The sequence below is a fragment of the Ochlerotatus camptorhynchus genome, unplaced genomic scaffold, assembly GCF_037179485.1.
Source record: "Ochlerotatus camptorhynchus isolate MF236.1 unplaced genomic scaffold, CSIRO-AGI_Acam_v1.1 ptg000304l, whole genome shotgun sequence".
Taxonomy (NCBI): Eukaryota; Metazoa; Arthropoda; class Insecta; order Diptera; family Culicidae; genus Ochlerotatus; species Ochlerotatus camptorhynchus.
Window position 1 is genome coordinate 4,410,783 of NW_027040792.1, and position 16,535 is coordinate 4,427,317.

Genomic DNA, 16,535 nt, shown 5'->3' on the forward strand with positions numbered 1-16,535 from the left:
ATGCGATTGGGGAGCACATTGCCCAGGCGCATTTGCTTGGCTCTACAATCCCAAGTCCACTTGAGAACCAGGTTGCGCAGTGCGTCCAGACGTTAGATACCTCCCCTTGTGCCGTACCTCCAGAAGAACGGATTACAGAGGAACAAATTGGCTCAGCGCTGAAATACAGTAAGAACATCAAGGCTCCCGGGTTTGACGGAATATTCAACCTAGCGTTGAAAAATCTCAGCCCGAGGGTCCACTCGCTGCTGGCTGCCATCCTCAACAGATGCATGGAGCTGCTGCACTACTTTCCAAGCATCTGGAAGGTGGCAAAAATCAACCCGATCCGCAAACCTGGGAAAGACCCTTCACTACCGTCAAGCTACATACCGATTAGCCTGCTCTCAGCGCTGAGCAAGCTGTTCGAAAAATTGATCCTCAGCCGACTGAACAAGATTGTGGAGGAACATGACATTCTTCTTCCGGAACAGTTCGGGTTCCATAAGGGGCATTCCACCAATCATCAGCTAGTGCGGGTCCAAGAGAGAGGAGCCAGCTCAAATGACAGATGCTTTGTTTTGGTTGTCTTCTTCTTCTTCCTTTTTGTTGAAAAAATTGTTGATGGAAAGAATCATTCAAGCGAGGATGCGCGTTTGTCACTCGGTTTGTTGGTATAGTTTTGCCGTCGGAGTGTTCAAGCTTGTCGTGAACTGTATGTTGTGAGCAAGTATCTTACTGTAATTCTGAAGCTAATGCTATGTATCATGTTGCTGGATATATCATGAGTAGTATTAGCAGGAACAGTAATGTTTGTGAAACTTGCGTCAACCAATGTGTTTTACCTGTTCCATATGATAAAAATTATGGAAAATTTTCATTTCTACTGGGCAGAGCTCGTCAGAAGCCATTCGTTTTTGTTACACGATCCATATTTTATTTTTTTATTTGTATGGAAGAAAGCATCAACCAGCATTTTGAAAATCACCTCCAGTTAACCAAGCATCAATTTTCTTCTCTTGAAAAGTCTTTAAAATTATTACCTTTGGAAATTCCTGGTTGCCACAATTTAAAAACCAAAATTATCAAAAGGTTTTTGAGATTCAAAGCAAAGTCAAATCGTACGAAGAAATCGCGTAAGCGAAAATATGATAGTCGAAGTATGCTAACTTGAAACAAAAACTTCAAATAAGAATCAAGAGTTAACACAATAAATATGTCTTTATTTCACAAATTAACAATTATTTTAGTCAGAAACCTGAAATAGACCACCCACTCCTTCACAGTAGTCGCCAAATAGTCAATGTATTGTGCAAAAAAATGGTTATTTTTTAGGAGCTCGGAGTAGCAGCGTCCGAATACTTGAGCAACATTGTGCATTAGGTACGACTTCTAGCTTTTTCGGCATCAAAATGATTGTTGCTTGCTCCGATTTTCATACTTCTAGTGGATAGACGATAATCAATTTTTAATTACGTAACGATTGTTTACTTCAATCCCTACAAGTTGTCTCTATTTCAATGGAAAATAAATCCTTTGCGTGAAAACTACTAATAAGACCCTCTCCCTGCTTCACAATAAGTAACAGAAACGCCGAACGTCCAAAAACATTTGTATTCTGCACCGTCATTAACTGCCCTTTCAAAAAAACTATCTTGAAAAAAAAAACAATACGCAGATTTTTTTCCGATTAACAATACTTCCCCCACTTTATTGAATCAAAATTTCGGTTCGCAGTGACAGATCATGACTGGTTCCCATTGACGTTTACGCGATCGGCTTCAGAGCTAGCTGGCGCCTCTCTCTTGGGTGCGGGTGATGAATAACATCCGAAGTAACAAAGCTGTATCCAAGTCCACAGCCATGGCCTTGTTAGACGTCGAAAAGGCGTTTGACAATGTCTGGCACGACGGACTTATATACAAGCTTTGTAACTCCAACTTTCCACCATACCTTGTGAAAATCACCCGTAACTATCTCCAGCAAAGGTCGTTCAGGGTGTCGTTAAATAGTTCCCTTTCGGGACAATTTCCGATCCCAGCAGGTGTTCCGCAAGGGAGGCTGCTGGGACCATTGCTTTACAGCATCGACACGTCCTCTAGGAGACGGTTGCGTGTTCTTCCTGTTCGCAGATGACACCGCGATAGCCGCCAAGGGTAGGATGCCTCGTGAAATTACGAACAAGCTCCAACGATGCCTTGACACCTATACTGATTATGACACCACGTGGAAAATCAAAATCAACGCCTCGAAAACCCAAGCGATCATGTTCCTTCACAGCCAATCGCCAAAACTTTAACCATCTCCCTTCTGTACCGTAATAATGGATGGTACAAGGGTCGAGTGGTCCGCTGATTTTACTTATCTCGGGATGTTGTTCGATGAGAAGCTCCTGTTCCGCTCGCTAGTTAAGTGCTCCGCCTTGGTTAGGTGTTTGTATCCGCTCATTTGCCGCAGATCCCGCCTGTCAAGGCAAAACAAACTGGCTGTCTACAAACAGATCATAGCCCCCGCGATCTTCTATGCCACCCCGGTGCACCGCGGTGTGGGAATCGTGCGCTCAGACCCACAGGAACAAAATCCAGGTTGCACAGAATAGAGTGTTGAGGATGATCCTAGATCGTCCATTCGACACAAGAATAGCAGACCTCCATCAAGAGGCAGAAATTCCCAAAGTAGATTCCAAAATTGTGGATATGACAACCAAATTTATCCAAAAATGCAATCTTTCTGAACATGCTTTAAAAAGTAATTTGTACATAGTAGGTTAAGTGTGTATAGTAGAGTAGGTTAGTTTTAAGCTGTAAATAGTAGTATTAAGTAGTTTCAAATAGTAGTAGTTTCAAATTCTAAAAACAAAACAAACCAATCCCACCAAGGTGGTCGACCGTGTACTAAGTCTAGGACTAATTCTGTATAACAAATTTTGAATTTTGCCCATACCTAAAGATGAAGAAAGCAATTAAATCACTTAGTAAAATGTATATGGTAATCATCCAAGTTAAACTGAAATAAAGATCATTTAAACTAAAAACTACACATACATTCACACACAAGCCATCCGAAAATTTAAAGCAAGTATTTCATGATTTTACATTGTATATTTTCTTGAGGTCAAATCTCTTGGTGAACAAAATAAAACACCAAGAAAATCACTTTGACTCCACTTCGTTGCTAGCGAACGTAAAAGAATAATTGAACAAGCGTTGCCAGATGTATTACCTCTAGCAGTCAATATAAGTTTATTAAGGTTCTACAAAGGGTAAGTAAGAAGAACACATTCTTCTTCTTTTTTTTAAATATCATTCAATTATCATCATTAGTGTACACATGCATTTACTCCACGCCATTTGTAGACTCTACAAGGAATCAACTTAAGGCAGCGAATTCAATCTAAAAATTTGAAAAAGACTGGACAAATGTGGCCAAAATCATCCCCACTAAGATGAAGACGAATATTAATATTGACAACAACACAGGCAATAATGATGATCCAACCACGGATGACCAAACACAAATGTTGACATCGATACTGAGAGGTTGCCTTGATCAAAAGAATGTTGATATGTCAAAAATCAAAAACATGGTCTATCAGTTAAGGTTGTCTTCATTTTCAGCTAAGTTGAGTATAGAAGCAATGATTTTTAACAGTACTGACTGCAAGTCCCTTCCCTAATGAAATTTGTATGGTTATATTGCTTAACGACGTGTTTTGGGTATAATCCAAACCATTTGTGGAATAGTTCAATCATTTGGGTTATCATTCGTTTATGGTATTTTTTTTATTAATCTACGCCGAGGTTCAACCCCGCAACTTCGAAGTCGCTGCAAGCACGCTGGAACGTGCAGAACACATGGAAAAGTTGACATCGAACAGCTATCTTTTTCAGAACAGCGTGAACTCTGCATAGATATCTACTAAGCCACTTGGACATCATTTGACAGAAATCGAAATCTTTAATGTTTAAGTTGCCAGGAATGCACGCAGCAGCTTGAAGTAGCACTACCAACGGAAGAGACACAAACGACCCGACTGAATCAGGACGAAGAGGCGTGCGCTGGCAGAGTGGATCGATCAGGTGGAAGGCGACAGATCTACGGAATTATAAGAATATATTTCAGAAATACGGATCCTTAAGGGAAATCTACGGAATGTGTGTCTTTTTTAACGGATGCTATACCAATGAGCACCCTTTATACCCCAAAGGGCGTCTTACCAAACGTACCTCCCCCTCATCAATTTCAAAAGATATGACATCAAAGAAATCTTTGTTGGTGCGGCCCGCATCATTATTACAAAAGATTAATATGGCCAGCTATGTGGGATAGGTTAAGTACCACTAGACTATCACAGCTGGTAAACAATCCGGCAAAGACGGTTAAGGGTTGTGCGGTTTTGAAAGATACATTTTAGATTTCTTTGCAATCTTTCCCAAATTTGGCTCACCGAGTCTGACTCATCGTGGTGCAGCTTTTGTGTCCAACGTCCGACGAGATAGAATACCGCTGCTATGGTTGGTCATTCGGTGGTGGTCGGTGGCTACTAACATCGGATAATGGACGCTTTCACTGACTAGTTACTGCAAGCCTCAAGCAGGGTGGACTGGGGGCCTGTGGAAACGGTGGTTAGATCGGTCCTGTTGAACCACTCGGAATGTTCGCTCCTTTGGAAGCAAAAGCATGTTGAGTGTGGTCCTTGCGTCCATTTCATTTTACATTTTTTTTTCCAGACTTTCGCCACGTGTATGCTTGGTAAGGTAGGTAGGTACCTACAATTTCTCTTATTCGCTCGCCGTATCTCATCACAACACACTCGGCGGAGCTCATTGTACGAATGGGCATTTTTGTGTTGTTGTTTTCCTCTCGCCGTTGGGCGATGTTGTTGGTAAGTTTTTTTTTTCTTTTGCCGGGTCCAGCTGGGCCGGGACAGAAGCCTCTCTAGGCAACCATCCCCCAAGCGCTGTCTGCCCCCTGGTATCTGGAAGGGAAAGTGGAAAACCATGCACCGGAATAATGAATTTGATGTGGAAATTTCACTTCCCATTGAATTCCGGGCGCTCGTTGTAGCAACGTGATATTGTGAGTTTTTTGTGTGTGATTCTCTACCATTGCTGTTTTGTTTTTTTTTTGTTTTCGTTTTTACTACTCAAGAGCAGCATTTTTGCTGGATACAGGACTCTGTCTGTAGGGTATCCCCGTGCCGTTGCTATGTTGTCGGTTGGTTGGATGGTTGGTTAGAGCAGGAACGGTGGGAAAAAGCTTAATTATTCCAACACAAACCGAGACGAGGGAGTTGTTTCAATTTTTGATGGTGGTGGGTTGTTTTTGTGTGTGTAGAATCCTTAAAAATTATACACAAAAATAATGTTCAGTGCAGCAGGAAGTGAGAATGCTGGTGGATGTAGCGAAAAAGGAAAGACAACAATCCAGGAGAGCTACATGCATCGATTTTTAATGTGCCTTTCATGGCGTACGTATAAGAGTGGGTTATCTGCACAAAAAAAAAGAATTAAAATTCATGTTTATGATGCTTGGGATCATGATGCAACTTTGTAGGAAAATTAATGAGCAAGAAGCAGTGGGTTTCTAATTAGGATAGATGATGTGCTGATAATTACAAGTACAGTAGGGTGAGCCTCATTGCTCTTTCGATTTGTATTAAGGTAACCAACTACTGGGAAGCACTTGAACGAATTAAGATGCTATTCGGATTTGAGGGATAATTTGTAAGATTTTATGGGAAACGGAAAGAAAATAGGGGAAATGACGGCTTCGGCATGACAGACTATTTTCGGCAACCCAAATTGAAACACTATTTTCACTGGATTTTCTTACGAAAACACTTCGCTGAATGCATGCAAACGATTCTTTATGCTTTCAGCTTCAATTTGACTATATTTTCACCACTGAGAAAAAGCAATCTAGCAAGGTTTTCTTGAAATGCAACACACGCACTACAAATTGTAGCTGATTTCGAGTTGCCGATAATAGAACAGCAGATTTACATGCAGTTCAAATGGAACGGTTGCCGAAGAAAAACTGGTTGCCGACAATACTCGCTCTCACTAGAGAAGATTGGAGCTTTGTAAATGCGTTTCAAAACAGTTTTTGACGATTCTTTCGACTGAAATTGTTAGAGCAGCTGGCAGCAAAAGATTGTAAACAAACCAATACTGCATATGTGTGCGTTCCTTAGAGAAAAAGGCTATAGAAAGAAGGTCGCTGCTTAGGTTGCCGAGAATACGTAAATTCCCCTATTTACTTGTTGGTAAAATATTCACACATTGCTCAATATTTATCATACACGAGAAGTCGATTAGGCAAATTATACAGAACAACTTTGGCGAAGACTGCAACATAATTGAAGATTGCAACGATTTTTGCCTGAATTTTTAAATTATTTTGTTGGACATTTGTTCTAAAGTCTAAACATTCGAAATTATATGTACCTCGATAGTAAGGCTTGTACTCGAAAAAAATGCACCATTTTTATCCGTGTGTAACTTTTTTATCCGTGGGTAAAAATTGATGAAAATCTGGGTAGGGTAAACGCTCCTATAGTTGCGGTACGTTAGAAGCATTAGGTTCCTATAGTTGTGTATGGAGACTCCATACACAACTATAGGAACCTAACGCTTCTAACGTACCGCAACTATAGGAGCGTTTCCCCTATAACTAGTTTGGAGAGAATTGTTTACATGTGAAAAATTTCATAACAATCGGTTCAGTGGTTATTGAGATGTCATCGAAACAAGAAGAAAATTGCCGGAGAATTTTGCGCGCCGTCATGGAAAATCCGACTGCGACCATGAGATGGAAGACATCTGGATGAGATGATGAGATGGAAGATGAGATGGAAGACATCTGGGAATCACCCATACAACTGTGTCTCGGGTGGTAAAATTGTTTTAGGAGTCCCAGACGACCGAGCGGCGGGCTTGAAGAGGAAGAAAATCGAAGACAGACCCTGTGAAGGCCCGGAAGGTGTTGGATTATTTCAAGCGTAATCCGAACCTTTCGATTCGCGACGCGGCTCTGAAGGCAAAGTGTTTCGCCTGGTTCGTTCAGCAGTGTATTCAAGGTCCGGAAGGCACCGAACCGGCGTGATCAACAAAACACGGCGGCCAAATCCCGCGCAAGGAAGCTGTATCGAGAGTGGTTAACGAAACCGATGTGTGTAGTTATGGATGACGAAACCTACATCAAGGCAGACGCAAAGCAGATACCGGGGCTGGAGTTCTACGTTGCCAAATCACGGTTTGATGTTCCGGAAGACATAAGGAAGAAGAAAGTGGACAAATTCGGCAAAAAATACTTGCTCTGGCAGGCCACATACCAATGTGGTAAACTGAGTAAACCGTACATCACAATTTTTTTTTTTTTTAGTTTAAATGATCTTTATTTTAGTTTAACTTGGACGATTACCATATAAATTTTTACTAAGTGATTTAATTGCTTTCTTCATCTTTAGGTATGGGCAAAATTCAAAATTTGTTTTACAGAATTAGTCCTAGACTTAGTACACGGTCGACCACCTTGGTGGGATTGGTTTGTTTTGTTTTTAGAATTTGAAGAGAAACTACTTAATACTACTATTTACAGCTTAAAACTAACCTACTCTACTATATACACTTAACCTACTATGTACAAATTGCTTATTAAAGCATGTTCAGAAAGATTGCATTTTTGAATAAATTTAGTTGTCATATCATCAATTTTGGAATCTACTTTGGGAATTTCTGCCTCTTGATGGAGGTCTGCTATTCTTGTGTCGAATGGACGATCTAGGATCATCCTCAACACTCTATTTTGTGCAACCTGGATTTTGTTCCTGTGGGTCTGAGCGCACGATTCCCACACCGGGGCGGCATAGAAGATCGCGGGGGCTATGATCTGTTTGTAAACAGCCAGTTTGTTTTGCCTTGAGAGGCGGGATCTGCGGCAAATGAGCGGATACAAACACCTAACCAAGGCGGAGCACTTAACTAGGGTTTTCTCTATGTGCGAGCGGAACAGGAGCTTCTCATCGAACAACATCCCGAGATAAGTAACATCAGTGGACCACTCGACCCTTGTACCATCCATTATTACGGTACAGGAGGGAGACGGTTTAAGTTTTAATGATTGTCTGTGAAGGAACATGATCGCTTGGGTTTTCGAGGCGTTGATTTTGATTTTCCACGTGGTGGCATAATCAGTAAAGGTGTCAAGGCATCGTTGGAGCTTGTTCGTAATTTCACGAGGCATCCTACCCTTGACGGCTATCGCGGTGTCATCTGCAAACAGAAAGAACACGCAACCGTCTCCTAGAGGAGGGATGTCCGACGTGTAGATGCTGTAAAGCAGTGGTCCCAGCAGACTCCCTTGCGGAACACCTGCTGGGATCGGAAATTGTCCCGAAAGGGAACTATTCAACGACACCCTGAACGACCTTTGCTGGAGATAGTTACGGGTGATTTTCACAAGGTATGGTGGAAAGTTGGAGTTACAAAGCTTGTATATAAGTCCGTCGTGCCAGACATTGTCAAACGCCTTTTCGACGTCTAACAAGGCCATGGCTGTGGACTTGGATACAGCCTTGTTACTCCGGATGTTATTCATCACCCGCACTAGCTGATGATTGGTGGAATGCCCCTTACGGAACCCGAACTGTTCCGGAAGAAGAATGTCATGTTCCTCCACAAACTTGTTTAGTCGGCTGAGGATCAATTTTTCGAACAGCTTGCTCAGCGCTGAGAGCAGGCTAATCGGTCTGTAGCTTGACGGTAGTGAAAGGTCTTTCCCAGGTTTGCGGATCGGGATGATTTTTGCCACCTTCCAGATGCTTGGAAAGTAGTGCAGCTCCAAGCATCTGTTGAGGATGGCAGCCAGCAGCGAGTGCACCCTCGCGCTGAGATTTTTCAACTCTAGGTTGAATATTCCGTCAAACCCGGGAGCCTTCATGTTCGTACTGTGTTTCAGCGCTGAGCAAATTTGTTCCTCTGTAATCCGTTCTTCTGGAGGGACGGCACAAGGGGAGGCATCTAACGTCTGGACGCACTGCACAACCTGGTTCTCGAGTGGACTTGGGATTGTAGAGCCAAGCAAATGCGACTGGGCAATGTGCTCCCCAATTGCATTGGCCTTCTCTTCGTTGGTGATAAGCCGTTCGTCATTGACTTTAAGTGGTGGAATGGGCTTGGGGTGAGACTTCAGCACCTTGGCAACCTTCCAGAATGGTCTGGAACGGTCGTCCAGGTTCTGAACGAGCCGCCCGAAACTCTCGTTCCGGATTGAGACCATTCTGGAAGCGATCTGCCGATTCAGATCGACCATTTCGTATTTACGCTGCAGATCCCCAGTCCGCTGAAACTGGCGTCTACGAACATTTCTGAGCCGAATCAAGAGTTTGGTGTGGGAATCAATTGCTTGAAACTTACCCCTCACAGGAACTCGTCGAACGCACTCTTCGTCAGCCACGGATATGGCTTGATGGAGACCCTCCAGGGCCCGGTCGATGTCATCCACTGTGTCGAGCGGTGGGTTGTCGTCGATGTGGCGGTCGACCACGCGTCGAAACTGGACCCAGTTGACTCGATGGTAGTCCTTCCGCTGGCACGGTGCAGGGGCCACGTTGTAGCCCAGCTCGGTCAGCACCGGTTGGTGGTCCGAACTCAGGTCGTTGACGGCAACCGGCTTGGCTAATCTGGTGTTTGCCAAGAACAGGTCCAGCGTCGATGGGTTGCCCGTCGGTGATGTGAAGGTTGGTTCGTCCGGAAACCAGACGGAATAGAGACCATGCTGGGAATGGTCGAATAGCAGGCGGCCGTTCTGGTTCTGCTGGTAGTTCCGCCAGGCCTCGTGCCGGGCGTTCAGGTCCCCTCCGATTACAAAGCGGGCATTGGTGTGGGTTATGATGGCAAGGTCGTTCTTGAACTGCTGTGCTGTACCATTGCTAACGGTACATTGCCGGGGGCAGTAGACAACGATGAACCGGACGTTTCCGGTCAATGTTTCCACCTCAACGCCGACGGCCTCGATGATGGAAGTGCGGTAGTGGGGTAGGGTGCAGTACTTGATGCCTTTCTTGATGATGACCGCGACACCGCCCCCCCTGGAGCTGGTGCGATCAAGCCGGACAATGCTGTGGTCGGGCAGCCAGAAGCTGTCACCGGTCTTGAGGTGGGTCTCGGTGAGAAGGCCCACGTCGATGTCGTGCTTGCGGAGGAAGTCTGCAAGCTCAATGTTTTTCGCCCCTACGGAGCGAGCGTTCCAGTTGGCGATCTTTATGGGTTCACGGTCCATAATTAGCGACGAAGGAGATGATAGCTTGGAGCTGTTGTGTTCTTGTTGCGCAGGTGCGCTTGATGATGATGGCCTGGGCCAACAGTGTGACGATCTCATCCGTTGACAGCGGAGAATCGTCTGTAGCTTCACCGGTTGTACCGGCCAATCTCGGAGCAGGGGGATCCGTCGATGGCCCGGAGGCTTGACCGGGTACTGCAGCGGCAGCCAACTGTTGGTTGAGCGGGAGCGGCGGCAACACTGGAATTGGCCGTGATTGGACCGGTGATAACGGAGGAAAGTTCTGCGCGTTGTTTTCTGGAACCTTCTTGCGACCGGGCTGGCTGTTGGACGAGGCCTTCTTCCGGATCTCGGCGTATTCGGCCCGCTTCGGACAGACCTTACTCGTGGCCTTGTGGGCGGCACCGCAGTTGGCGCATGTGGGAGTGGCTTCCTCGATGCTGTCGCAGTTGTCGATCTTGTGGTTTTTGCCGCATTTGATGCAGCGGCTGGCCATGCGGCAATTCCTGGTGCCGTGCCCGAACAATAGGCAGTTCGAGCACTGAGTGACGCCACGGTGGGTGGGTTTATACCGCTCCCACTTCACTACGATGTGGAACAGTGTGCGTGTCGTCTGGAGATCCTTCACGGTTGTGGAGTTCTTCTCCAGATGGACCAGGTAGAGCTGGTCACGATACTTGATGGCCTTGCTGCGGGTCATCTTGTGGACTTCGACCGGCTTGAGGCCGTTCGCCTTAATCTCGTCCATTAAGGTGGTGGTGTCCATGTCGTGGAGCCCGCGCAGCACCACTTTCAGCGGCTTGGTGGCCTCGATGTCGTGGGAGAAGTACTCCAGCTTCATTCTGTCCAAGAGGGCCTGAACTGCGTTGAAGTGTTTTTCGGCCGGGACCATCAGTTTGTAGCCTTCCGTGCACCGTTGAATGGTGCAGCGAAGGCCCTGCTTAATGTAGAAATCCAGCTGCTCCCATAGCCCGGGAGGGAAGCCCTTCACATAGAAGGGTGGCAACTTAACTTTTTTCGGCACCGTCTCAGGGTCCGACTGCGGCTGCGCTCCGTTCTGCAGGGCGGAGAACGGATTGTTGCTCAGCAGCTTTTTTGCTGCTGATACGGTGGCGCTGCTGTCTTCAGGTCTGGGTCGTTTAGTTCCGGGAGGCCCCGGCTGCGGGTCCGCAACGCCTGTCGGGATGGGCAATGGGGTTTTCTTCTGCTTCTTCTGGGCTGGCTCGGTGGTCGCGCCGTCTCCTGGGAGAGTCTGTTTTCCCGGTAAACCGGCAGGTTTCCCAAAAAGTTTTCGTTATCGCCTGAAGAACCTTCAGGCGAAGGTTTTTTTATTGGGCTCTAGAAGTCACCATCTTCGCGGTCATACCGAGCACCCTGCGCTCCCAGATCTGCGCGTGCCACGTGTGGCTCCGAGTAGTTCCTCGGCGGCGTCCGAGTCGAACTAGACCCACGTGTGGACTTGTGCACCATCGACCGTTTGTGTGACGACGAAATCGAGCAGTTGCGATAGTCGCACCATCGACTGTGTGGTACCCGGAACGCTACGTCAGGATGGGTAGGGACACTTAGGCCGACATTACCTGAATTTCCCCTACAATGTCTAATTTAAATTATAGCATTTCAAGTAATATACGAAAAGCACTTACAATTCAAATTATGTACGATAATTATGACAATCTTCGCCAGCAGGGTTACTTCCACTTACTTGCTATAAAAAAAATGTTTTTTAGAATTATGAAATCATGAGATGGTATAGTGATAATTAGTACTTGTAAGTTACAAGATGAAAATGTGAAGTATGTGTTTGACACACAAAATCTGCCAATATTGCTTTCAGTGCGTCACAATCAGCAATTTTACGACTAGTGAGTGCTCACTCTGAGTGAACGCTCACGAATCATAAGATCGCTTAATGTGACGCTCTGAAAGCAAAATTGACAGGTTTTATGAGTCAAACACTTGCCTTTCATCCGCTTCTTGTATCTAACAAGTACAAAATATCATTATAACATCGAATGATTTCAAAATTCAGAAAATCATTTTTTTATAGCAAGTGAGTAGAAGCAACCCTGCTTTAAACTCTCTTCTCGTTACTTACAAGTACAGCATATAATTATATCATCTAATGATTGCATAGTTCCAAAAAATATGTTTTTATAGCAAGTGAGTGAAAGCAACCCTGTTCGCCAGTTATCGAAATATACTTTTATAGATTGAAGATAATTTCACTTTCGTTTTCACACGTTTAAATGAACAATAGATCATGACTCAGGTTGGAACATGACCAATAGAGTGGGTCATCTTTATATGAAAAAAACGCAAACTTTACCGCACCAATCGAGAACAACCTTTTTTTTTTTAGTTCCATTTGGAATCCCAAACAACTGTGCACAATTTTGGGACGATTGGTTGCAACTCGGCTTTCCGCATTGCGTTTGAAATTTGTATGGAAATTAGTATGGGAAAACCAACTTTTTTGCATTTTTATCCCTCGGGCCCACATTTTTGCATAAACCGTGCGAAATATGTATAAATATAGTCCAGGAAGTGCCTAACAACTTTGCCAAAGGAAGTATGGTGCTAAAATGTATTTAAAAAAGGTTATAGCTATTCAAATATTTATAGCTTGAATTAAACACCAAAAATCCCTTTTTCTGCCAACACTGCCGGTGTACCAATGGAAGTCAGATTCCAAACTGAAATAACTTCGGAGTTTCTAATTTTATCGATTTGGTATGTTCAGGATGAATTATACAAAAACAGTTGCTCTATATCATATGTGTAGTTTATGAGTTTGAAATAACTTCGGAGTTTCTAATTTGATCGATTTGGTATGTTCAGGATGATTTGTACAAAAATATTGCTCATTCTCGTAAGCGTTGTTAGACAGCCGGGGGGGGGGGGGGTGAGAGGGGAAGGGCTTACTGTATGCAGTTTTTAAAACGAAAATTGTTGTAGTGTAAATATTTAATATCCATTTGTCGGTTCGCCAGGCAGGGGTTCATTTGTTAGTGGGGAGATGTTGTTTGAATAATTAGCAGTTGGGAAATTTTAAATTTCTATACAAAGCTTTTATTTGAAATATTAAACTGCCATTCGGGCCACCCGCATATAGAAAACACAGAAGTAGTCGTACGTCAAGAACCAAAAACAAGAGAAACCGAAAACTGTCTTCACCAGTTTCGTCTCAGGCACAGGTATAGTCGGATTTCGCTTGTTGGGCTAACTTTAAGTGGGCTAAGTTTCAGTTGGGCTCCCAAGCCAAACGTCACGTCTAACAGTGCTGATTCCATTTCGAAATTTCGACCGGCTTCATGCAAAAACCGGCAAACGAGTGGAGTAATGATACAGGTTATTTGAATGCGATACAACGAGTTGCTTCCTGGATGGTTGTCAACGATATGGCTGAATAAGAGGTGAAGCTAATTTCTGACTCATCAAGAAATCCACCCGAGACCTAGTTCAACAGAAATATTTGCTTCAAGGGATAGAACAGCATCGAAAAGAGTACCCTGACAAATCGTAGAATACATTAAAATGAAATATAATCATTACAATCCAATGACATTTGTGTGAATATATCTGACATTGTATATTGCACCAAAAGAGAATGGGAGTACTCGCTTTACAACCCAAGTAACAATTTTGGTTTTATGAGGGTTCTGTAGACCATGATTTAGACTTGTAGAATGCTATAAAACCGCGATAAAACCTGCAATGTTACTTGGGAACTGCTCTTATGAGATTAAGCAAATGTTTTTGAATAACCCATGCGAACAACTCGAGAGATGGGAACTCCGAAGTTATTTTCATTGATATAAGTGAGGGCCGGAAAGCATACAGTAAGCCCCCCATTTCTAACTACGCCTATTAAATGGAGCACACGTTTTTGAATACAACTGAACATACCAACTTGACAAGACCAGAAACACCGAAGTTATTGCAGCTTGAAGCCTTACCTCCATTTATATGGGTGACGGGGGCAGGGTATAGTTAGCCTCCCTCATCTCTTAATATGCCTATGAAATTTAAAAATTGTTTTTGAATAATTCATCTGAACATACCAAATCGATAAGATAAGAAACTTTGAAGTTATTTCAATTTGAAACTTTACTTCTATTGATATGAGTGACCCCTCCCCCATCCCCCATCCGACTACGCATATGAGATAGATCTTTGTTTTTGAATATTTCATCTGAACATACCAAAACGTTAAAATAATTATCTTCGAATTTGGAGTCTTTTTTTTTATACAGAGGGGAATCTGCTCACAGACACCTGAGCAGGAACTCAGGGTGTAGGGATGGGAGAATTTCACTTCCAACCCACTAAACCTTACCCTGTGCGCATGGCTCTTGACCTCTCCGGAACCGCCCAAAGGCATTACTTCGTGGGATGGGGCCGCTATAGCGCTATGGCGCTTTTCTAGCAATACTCTATCGATCTAGTCGGGCAGTAGGCAACTGCTGCTCGGCACGCCACTGTCGTTGTAGTTCCGAAACTATATGGGTGACCGCAGTCACCATCGCGCTCCAGTTCTTCGTGGTACCTCACATCCTAGGGACGATGTTATCCGGACTGTTATCCGCTCCGCATATCGCTAGCATAGCGCTCGATACTGGCTCGAAGCGTGGACAGGCGAACACAACGTGTTCGGCGGTCTCTTCGACGCCAGCACACGTGGGGCAGATGGGAGTACTTGTACCGAACCTATACAACTAGCTCCTAAAGCAGCCATGACCTGACAGGAACTGTGTCAGGTGGAAGTTTACTTCCCCGTGGCGCCTGTTGACCCAGCTTGATACGGAAGGTATCAAGCGGTAAGTCCACCTCCCCTTTGTGGAGTTTTCCCACTCCGACTGCCATCTCGCAGTCGACACCGCTCGCGCGTTGTTGCGCACCCCTTGAACGATCCTCGCGTCACTGCACACCACGTCCTCCTTAATGATGAGGCTGATTGGCATCATGCCTGCTATGACACAGACGGCCTTCCTCGAGATGGTGCGGTATGCACTGGCCACCCTCAAGCACATTAGCCTGTGTGTACTCTCTAATTTCCGCCTGTGTCAGTCAATATCCAGTACCGCAGCCCACGCAGGGCCGCCGTATCTGAGGATAGATACTATTACCCCAGCGAAGAGCCTGCGCTTACTGGCATTCACTGCCGAGCTGTTTGACATCATCCGGGATAATGCCCCTACAGCCGTAGACACTCTCTTGCAGGCGTACTCGACGTGGCAGTCGAAACTGAGCTTATCATCGAGCATAACCCCCAAGAGTTTCAGAGAGCGCACAGACCTAATTGTGCTTCCACCGACTGTCAACGTCGCATGCTGTACCGACATGCGATTGTTGACTACGACCACTTCCGTCTTGTGATGGGCAAGCTCCAGTTTCCTGGATCTCATCCATTCCTCCACAAGCTTGACGCAGTGGGCCGCTGTCAGCTCCACCTCCTCGAGGGATTCCCACAATTTTCACGCCTACCGGGAATCTTATTCTCAACAATCCATCGTACATGACGTTTTATAACGGGCCCAGGATGGAGCCTTGTGGCACTCCTGCGGTGACTCTTACGCATTTTTCGCCATCTTTTGTGTCGTACGTCAACACACGATTCTGGAAGTAGCTTTCCAGAATCTTGTACAGCCCTCCAGGAATTTGGAGCTGGTGTAGCGAGCGGGCTATCGCCCCCCAGCACGCGCTGTTGAACGCGTTCTTCACATCTAAGGTTACCACCGCGCAGTAACGAATGCCCCTTCGTTTCCGGTGAACCACCTCTGCCGTCTGGATGACGTCGCGGATGGCTTCCACCGTGGATCTGCCCTTACGGAATCCGTACTGGCTGCTTGACAGGCCGTCTACACCTTCAGTGTAAGCCGACAACCTGTTGAGGATGACCCTCTCAAGCAGTTTACCAGTGGTGTCCAGCAAACAAATGGGCCTGTATGCTGACGGGTCCCCAAGGGGTTTTCCTGGCTTCGGGAGCAGCACCAGCCTCTGCCGCTTCCACGCATCTGGGAAGATGCCTACGTCCAGACAGGTCTGAAAAACAGAACGGAACATGTCTGCATTTTCCGCAACGGCCGCCCTCAGAGCCACAACCGGGATCCCATCTGGGCCCGGGGCCTTGCCCACCACCAGCGACTTGGCAATATCGCTAAGTTCTCTGTTCGTCACTCTAGACAATTCTACCTGTTCCGCGACTGGGATCCGTGGCCTGCGGAGTCTACGTCCCAACGTGGAAACAAGAACCCAACTAACGACGCCAG

The 16,535-nt window shown here is 45.3% G+C and overlaps 1 pseudogene; it reads left to right on the top strand.

Moving 5' to 3' along the window:
* Window positions 1-16,116, top strand: part of LOC135707138 (uncharacterized) — a 36,646-nt pseudogene extending 20,530 nt beyond the window's left edge.
* The last annotated feature ends 419 nt before the right edge of the window (window positions 16,117-16,535 follow it).